This window comes from Lycorma delicatula, chromosome 6 (assembly GCF_047948215.1).
Source record: "Lycorma delicatula isolate Av1 chromosome 6, ASM4794821v1, whole genome shotgun sequence".
Lineage (NCBI taxonomy): Eukaryota > Metazoa > Arthropoda > Insecta > Hemiptera > Fulgoridae > Lycorma > Lycorma delicatula.
The window spans coordinates 1,326,975-1,335,693 of NC_134460.1; the positions used below are offsets into that span (position 1 = coordinate 1,326,975).

The following is an 8,719-nucleotide window of genomic DNA, read 5'->3' on the forward strand; positions in this document are numbered from 1 at the left end:
TTATAAAGAATGACATGTTTAAAATATTGTAAGAATGAAAGAAACGGATTCATTCCAAATACCGTATAATCTACAATCTGTATAAATAAATTCAACATATCTTATAAATAAATTTCAGTAGTGATCAGTGTTGATAAAATAATAACATAATAGATGTGAGATAGTATTAACAAATTTCAGAAACGGGACTTTAAAAGGAAGACCCATAATTCTCTACATAAATGACAGAAAGAATTATATTAATATGTTGCATTGCACTATTGCAGTAGTTCTTATACGAGTTTGATGCATGCAAAGCAACCGAGGTACAAGTGTAACAGCGATCCGAATTAATTTCTGTTAATCTTACTACTACGTAGCTAATCAGTGTGATGAATAGTGTGTAAATAGTAAGATTGAATGTCACTTGCTTGATGTATAGTACAACAGCATACTTGCATCGATGAAAAAAGCAAAAGAAAATAAATATATTTGCTATCAGTAATATTAAATATTTGTTCTATTGTAAGTGACATATTTCTAATGGTAAATTTAAATTATTGTTCCATATTACATTTAAATCGTCAAAATTATTTTCTTAATAAATTTACTGTTGTATAATTACAAATTTCTTAATTACAGATCGGTGATACAAATGAATTATTATTAAGAGTAGATCCACAAATACTGGAAAAGGAAAGTGAAGAAGAGGTAAGGAAAATTTTCAGTAAATAAGTAAGTTTAATTTATATATATATATATATATATATATATATATATATATATATATATATATATATAAAACAATCATTTAAAATTTTCTCATCTTAATCAAAAAGCAACAAATGAACACATTAAATATGATTAATATAAAGAACAGACGGTACTTACGTATTAACGCCACCGCAGCTACAGCTTTATTTAAAAACAAAGTAGTCAATCCGATTTCGGTGGAAAATGAACAGTCTCTTTATTAATGGTTATTTATATTTATTTATCTTATAAATATAATTTAACCAAACTTAACCTACGCTCGCTTCGCTTGCTAACCTTGTCTAATTAACATCGAATTTTGAGTATTTATTTAATAAATTCAGTAATTATTGCAATTATTTATTATTTAAATAATCAAAACACTCCTGTTAATTAGTCAAGGTTATCGAGCGAAGCGAGTGTAGATTAAGTTTGGTTAAATTATATTTATAAAATAAATAAATATAAATAACCATTTATTAAAATTAATAAAGAGACTGTTCATTTTCCACCGAAATCCGATTGACTACTTTGTTTTTAAATAAAGCTTAGCTGCGGTGGCGTTAATACGTAAGTACCGAACAGACTTTACTATTATTATTTAAACTGAATCTGATGGAACCGTATTATTAACGATAACTCGAAAACAAAAGATTTTCAGAACTATATTTTTTAGAAAATTTTTCTTTTTTTTAACCTATGGAATGCATTCCTTAAATATAGCTAGTCCTCTGATGTTGAATACACAGCGCGCGAACACACACATTTCCTGTTATATTACCTGTTAGTATAATCTATTTACTTACCTAAGAATATAAATCACGAGAAAATAAAAGCAAATTTAAATAATGTTTGCGTTAACACTTTGAAATTTAATACTATAATATATAATAATATAAATATAATTATTCAATAAACCTGAGAGGTGGATGCTAAAATAAATAATTTAATTTATATATATATTAAGAATAAAAATACAGTTTGGAGACAAAATCATTAAAGTGATTAAAAAAAAAAAAGAAATTAAAAATGATTTTGTTAGAAAACGTAGCAATTTAGGATTAGTTTTTAATTACAAGTACCATATTTTTGTACATACCTTGTACTATGTGTTGTTCATCCTCCATCAGTAAAACAGCTTAATAATTTGTTTTTTTAAAATCAAATCTTCTAATAATTGTGAAGAGAAAAAATTAATTCTTGTTTCTTTATTACTGTCATCTGAAAAACACAATTTAGAAAAAAATCATTCGTCTTGAAATATATTTATTTTTTTATTTTTTTAAAATTCATCTAAAAATATATAAAACAATATGTAAAAAATATTTTCTTATCAAAATAATTGTACAAAAACCTGTACTAAGTTTAAAAATACAAAAAAGAAAAACTAAACTATTTCAAAACGCTTCCTGTTTTGTGGAAATAAATAATTAAGATCAGATACGGTTTGAAAGAAATGGAAAATTTGATTTATCATGCCGGGTAAATTGTAGGTTACGTAAAAGCATGTCTATACATGTACCACTACATAGCCAGATTGTTGTCATTCGTTTAAAATGAAGCGGTGGATCGATGCATAACATATGTTCTGTGATATCGTATAACACAAATTGTGACTACGCCCATGTCACCCCTATGTAATCATTTTCGCCAACACTATAATCTTTGTGGTCATGATCTTGTGAAAATCTGGATCAAAAATGTTCAAAGAAACATCAACAAGAACGCTCTTAATTATTGAAGCTTTTAAGAGTTACTGTTTTGGGGAATCCGGAAAGACGGAAACTAATTTTTAACATTTTTTGATTATTTTTATGAATAAATTGATATAAATATCATTATATGTCGATTATATTTTAGACGTCAAAAAATGACTGCACGCTTTCATCCAAAATCAACGGATTAAGCTCCATTTCATGGAATGTGCTTAGACGCGTGGTTTCCATTTAGAAAGGTTCAGGCTTCTGGTAAAATTTATATACATAAAATTGTGGTTCTTAAACCAGTCGTGGATGTTATCAAACCAAAATTCAAGAATTTTTCTGCCCCCTGTTTCTAAGCGCTTTCATGATAAGACTCGAAACAAAACGAGAGTTTTAACAATGTCATTTGGTCCAGATTTCTCAAGAGAATTTTTGTGATGAAAGGTACATTCCATATAAGGTACATATATGTTCTAGTAGCATCATATAATCAAGATTAAGTGTTTAAGTTCCAAATAATAGACTATATCGGAATTAAATTGGAATTAATACAGAGTATCATACGGTCGAGGCAAAGAAACGCTTAGACAAGGAGGGAATGCGAGTCTGTGAAACTAAAATATCAAAATATGAACGTGAAACTAGAAGAAGGAAGCAATTAAAAAGAAAATTAGAAAATAATTCAGATGAGGATGAAGAAAGTACAATTGATGATGATGAAGAAAATTCAGTTTTGGTACACGAATGTAAGGAATAAGGTAAGAGGATTTAGTTTTCGGTCGTTTTCTGAAAAACTAATTTTTTACTACATAATGTAATTCTACTCAAAAACTATTTGGGCTATTTGAATGAAACTTTTCAGACACACTCATCTCATTAAGACCACAATTTTAACACAGAGATTTATGTCCGAAAATTGCTTGTAAGAATTTTTATGAATGCTGTTGCAAAAAAAAATGTTGCATAGGTAGTTTCTAATATTTTTTTCCGTAACCGGTTAATATTTTACAAAACTGTTGTTGTGTTATAGTGTTGAAAACAATGCACAGTTTAACCGGTAAAGATTTGAGTAAAGTCGGTCACATAGTTCTTGGAAAAGGTACATTACGTTAACATGATCTGAGATAGTTTCCGTGTACCCTTTGTAAAGATCCCGTACAAATTTACGATGCGTATTGTTAAAAAAGTTGATTATTTACTAATATAAATAGTAAGAGTTGAACTTTCAACACTTGAGAATTGTGAAAATACTATTTTATAAGTTTTCTTATTTGACTGAAAATACCAAAGTTTTTTTCAAATTTTGGATATCAGATGGAGCAAATTTTTACTTAAATGAAAAAAATTCCAATACTATGCGTTAGAAAATCACAATCAGATGAACACAAAAAAATATCAATGTTTAGTAAGTATGCCGTCTAACTCTAGGAAATTACTGGATCGTACTTCATCGAAAATGAGGATGATCCTGCAATAACTGTTACTGTAACTCGTACATCGATGTTATAAAAATAACGTTAACTAATTCAACAGACCGCACTACTTCATTTTTGTTGTTATAATTCAATTATTGCTTGGAAACTACGTCACCTCAACAAATGGAAATATTCCACGATCGGTACTATCTTCAGATTTTTAGTCCGTAATACTACTTTTTGTAGTAACTTTAAAAAAAAGTAGATTCTAAAAACTAAACCTCAAAGTACTGACGAATTTAAAAGGAACATTTCTGAAAAAATTATTATTGATAAAAAATTATTTTTTTAATTTTGTTAAAATTTATCTAAAAATATATAAATCGATATGTAAAAAATATTTTCTAATCGCAATAATTATACAAAAAATCAAGTTTAAAAATACAAAAAAGAAAAAATGAAACTATTTCAAAAGAAAACGCTTCCTGTTTTGTGGAAATAAATAATTATGACCAGATACAGGCTGAAAGAAATGGAAAAGTTTATTTATCACGCTGACAAAATTGTGGCTTATGTAAAAGCACGTCTATACAAGACATGTATTAAGAGTATTAAGTATTACGAGTAAATATTACAAGGAACTTCAGGAAAAGACTCCCCCGAGATAGCATACTTGCAACAGGATAGACAAAATTTGAAGGAAAAAATATTTTTATGGTATAATCGTTATAAGGTAGTTTGTAAACGGCATTTTATTCTTATATATGATACAAATAAAATTACGTATAGAAGATTTTAAGGTTTTCATTTTTCCCTTTTACATCTTCCCACTTCTTTAGCCGGTTCTTGAGTAAAAGTGTTACAGATACTCTCAACTCGGTTTTTAGTTTGTACGGATATATAAAGGCCCCCACAAAATTCCAGTCACACTATGGGGGTCGTCACTAATCGCCTGGATAATAACGTCGCTAACCTATGGATTCACCTGAAGATATGTTCATACGCAATCTTCTCCATAGATTCTCTACGTAAGGAGAACCTACGACAGCAACATCTTTGCGACCCCAAAAATGGGGGTAAGTAAGGATACTCTTTCAACAATTCTTACCTTGTTCTGCAGCAGCTTTAGAGGAAAAACAATACTGTTTTTTACATAAGTAATTGAATTTCTCATCCAAAATAATTTTTTAAAGACGGAACCTTCCTAATTACAAGTATTCCGAGAAATCTAGGTAACTAGAAGGAAATTCAATTCTAATATATTTTTGGACTTATTCATCTCAAGTCCGTTCCTAACCCAAAATGATCACTCTCGTGCTTATATTTTTTTTAATGTTTACATCGAATTAATTAGATTCTTTTGTTACTCTCAGAACACCTTTCTTGATCACCGGTAAGGATCTTTGATTCTACCTTTTTACCAGTCCAGCTAGCGACTTCATTCTTATCCAATAATTAAAGTATGAGCCTTATAGCTGTTGTACATATTCGGCAAAGCTGAGCGCTATTAATTATCCTAAACAAAATAATTTAAAAAAAAATTGAGATAGGCTTGTCTGGAGTACACCGCATGTATTTATGTGAATATGTCTTATATGTGAATATGTCTATATTTATGAGTATGTCTTGTATACCGATGATCGAGTGTGTGGATATTGATGAAATTAAACAAACGATATGACTCTTTATTTTTAATATACGTCTCTAAATTATTGTTGGGTTTACATATTTGAGAAACTATAAACGATCACAAACAAAGCGTACTTTACCAAATTCGTTTTTCGGGAATATATTTTTGAAATATCTATCGCTGTGAGAAAATTTAATATTAATTTATACTCTTGATCGATTATAGTCTCATCCTTTTTGTAAACAAGACATAAAATTTCTATATCGTTCTCTGTATTATTACTTTCAATTTTTTTCGATGAAAGCGGTGCAAGATTATCGCTTGACGATAGCGCAGCGCTTATTTGCTTGGTAGTGCGGAATCTTTTTCCCTGTCTAAAGATTTTATCTCTTCATTCAGAGTTGATATGATCAGCAACTTTTTTGATTTTTTTGTGATCTATTCTCACGTATCCGTTTACTTTATTTCTGGTTATATTTATTGCACATATATTACGATATTCTTTAAAATAGTATTTTCTTTTAAATGCTAAATTACGGTGGATGTTAATATCGGTAGGGGGAAGTGAGAGATAGGAATCACTAGTTTGACACAAATCTTACGCCCTTCATTTTTAAAAGGCGTACATTTTGTTCGTTAAAGTGCAATTTTTATCTTTAAATTTGCAAACTTAAGTCTTATAATGATTTAATTTTATCGATATTTCGTCCTAGTACGTCTACCTTTATAATTCATATCACAAATTTACATCGAAGATCGATAGAATCTTAAAAATTCTTATTTTCTTAACGAAAGTAATAATTAAAGAAAATTACATATTATTAGTTATTAAATGAAAAATTCACTTTAAAAAAATATAAACGCAAAACTTGTTAACTGTATTAAGGTTAACGGGTAAAATGTTAAGTTTTATGTATGTACATACAAGTTATTAAACAAAATTAATTACTTTACGTGTTACTCCTTTGTACTAAAATTAACAATAGAAAATGCAATTTGAACGTATGACACAATCAATTAACAACGGATAAACTTTAAGTTGTGAAAACAGATTGGTATCCACTAATTAATTAAAGGAAACCCTTTAATGAATGTAGGGGGTGTACTCACATCATGTAAGGATTCATTCTGTAATCGAATTTTGGTTATCAAAGTTCAGACGATTAATTTCATTACTTAATAAAAAGTAAATAAATTTAAATCAAAGTATATATCCTTAAAATGCTAGCGGTATTAAAATATTATTCTAAATGACATAATATAATGGACGATTAGAAAACTAATTATTAAATTGTAAAAAGTATTTATAAAATAACTATTTTATAAATTATATATAGTCAAATTTATAAAATTTATACAAAATTTTATAAATTATATATAGTCAAATATTTGTGCAATTTCATATAATTTGACCAACAAGAGGTACCGTTTCGAAAAATGTCTGCCACCAAAAATAAGATTTTTTTTTTTAATCGATAAAAAATATACTATAATTATTAGGTAAAATTAAGCAGAAGAAATGATGGTAAAATGATAAGAGTCAAGGTCTTTACAAGATCGATGAGACCAGTTTCTTATCCGTTGAGGGCATTTGTTTATCTTTGTCTGCTGATAATTATGTTTGCAATAAAATTATAAGTTTGTAATAAATAAAATTATAAATATAATCTAATAAAACTTTACCTACGCTCGCTTCCCTTGCTAACCTTGACTAGCGAGCGAACCGACCGTAGGTTAAGCTTGATTAGATCATATTTATAATTTTATTTACTTATTTTATTATTTCAATATAACGTTTGCGGCACCATCAAAAAACTAACCGACTACAGAAGCTATCGGGTTATTTTTTTTCTTGCAAACGATTCCAATACTAGACCTTAGCTTAGGTATGAATAAAACTAACGCTGTGTCTTTCTTTAGATGTACAAAAAATATAAATTTTCTGTTTGATATATAACATAAATTTTTCTATTTTTGGCAAATGCAACAGTTATGGAGCCGCAAACTTTTTTATCGCTTGTTCGAATTATTGATGATAGTAAAGAAAAGACAGAGTTAACTTCTTTGCAAGCAAAGAAAGTTTTACGTGAAACAAGAGTTTGTAAAAGAACTAATATGAAATTACAATTTACCGCAAAGAGAATCGGACGGGTGTGTAATAAAGCTGCCGTCAGTAAATTCCTTTATTACACGGCTATAAGAAATTCATTTACCTTTGGAAAAAGTAATACCGTTTATATATAATTATTGTCGGGTTAATGAGTACACAACTACGAAATTCTGTTTGAAAGAACTGCAAATGGAAACGGAAAGTACAACTAACTATAAGAATTACTTGCGTGAATTTTGTGCTGATAATTTGTTAAAAAACCCACAGAAAATAGGAGAAAAGGGCGTGACTGTCGAAATAGATGAATCCGGTTTTTCCAAGCGAAAGTATAATTGAGGAAGAGTTCTGCCGAATCGATAGATTTTCAGAGGTATATGCAGAGTAACAAGAGAATGTTTCATGTATGCTGTACCGGGTCGAAAAAAAGATATTTTGCTTGATATTAAAATTTGCATTGTAGAAGGTTCTTTAATTATATCCGAGAATTTGAAATCTTATGAAGATATTCCCAAATTATACGGCTATAACTCTCAACATTTTACAGTGTAATCATTCGGAGAATTTCGTGGATATCCAGACCGGAGCACATACACAAAATTATGAAAATTTACGGATGTGTTTCAAATAACGTAACAAAAAAGAAAAGGGCACCTCGAAAGAACTGATGTATACTTATATTTGTGAATTCTTACAGCATCACAGATATAGGGATGAAGAAGATTTATTTGAATTAGTGCTGCAACATACTAGTGAATTTTAGAAATAAATTATTCAATTATTATTTTATATATTCTGTATTTCAATCACGCATAATAAACACACACACCTCTCCACACCCCGCGCGCAAGCACACACACACACACACACACACACACACACACACACACACACACACACACACACACACACGCGCGCACACACACACACACACATATATATATATATATATATATATATATATATATATATATATATATATATACACACACACATATATATATACACATCAAAAAGTGTTTAATAATTATTGCAGTTTTGTGCTACATTTACACTACATTGGATTTTATATCATTAATACTAAATACTGCATTAAAAAGTATCTTTTATGTATTTATCATTTTACCATCAT

General features: G+C 28.6%; 1 protein-coding gene across 1 annotated transcript in view; it reads right to left on the reverse strand.

Moving 5' to 3' along the window:
- The window catches only part of LOC142326531 (stalled ribosome sensor GCN1-like), a 202,653-nt gene extending 200,700 nt beyond the window's left edge, over window positions 1-1,953 (reverse strand). The window contains exon 1 of the mRNA XM_075369108.1: window positions 1,832-1,953. The gene's annotated coding sequence lies outside the window, so the exon portion shown is untranslated. The remainder of the gene's footprint in view (window positions 1-1,831) is intronic.
- Between the last annotated feature and the right edge of the window lie 6,766 nt (window positions 1,954-8,719).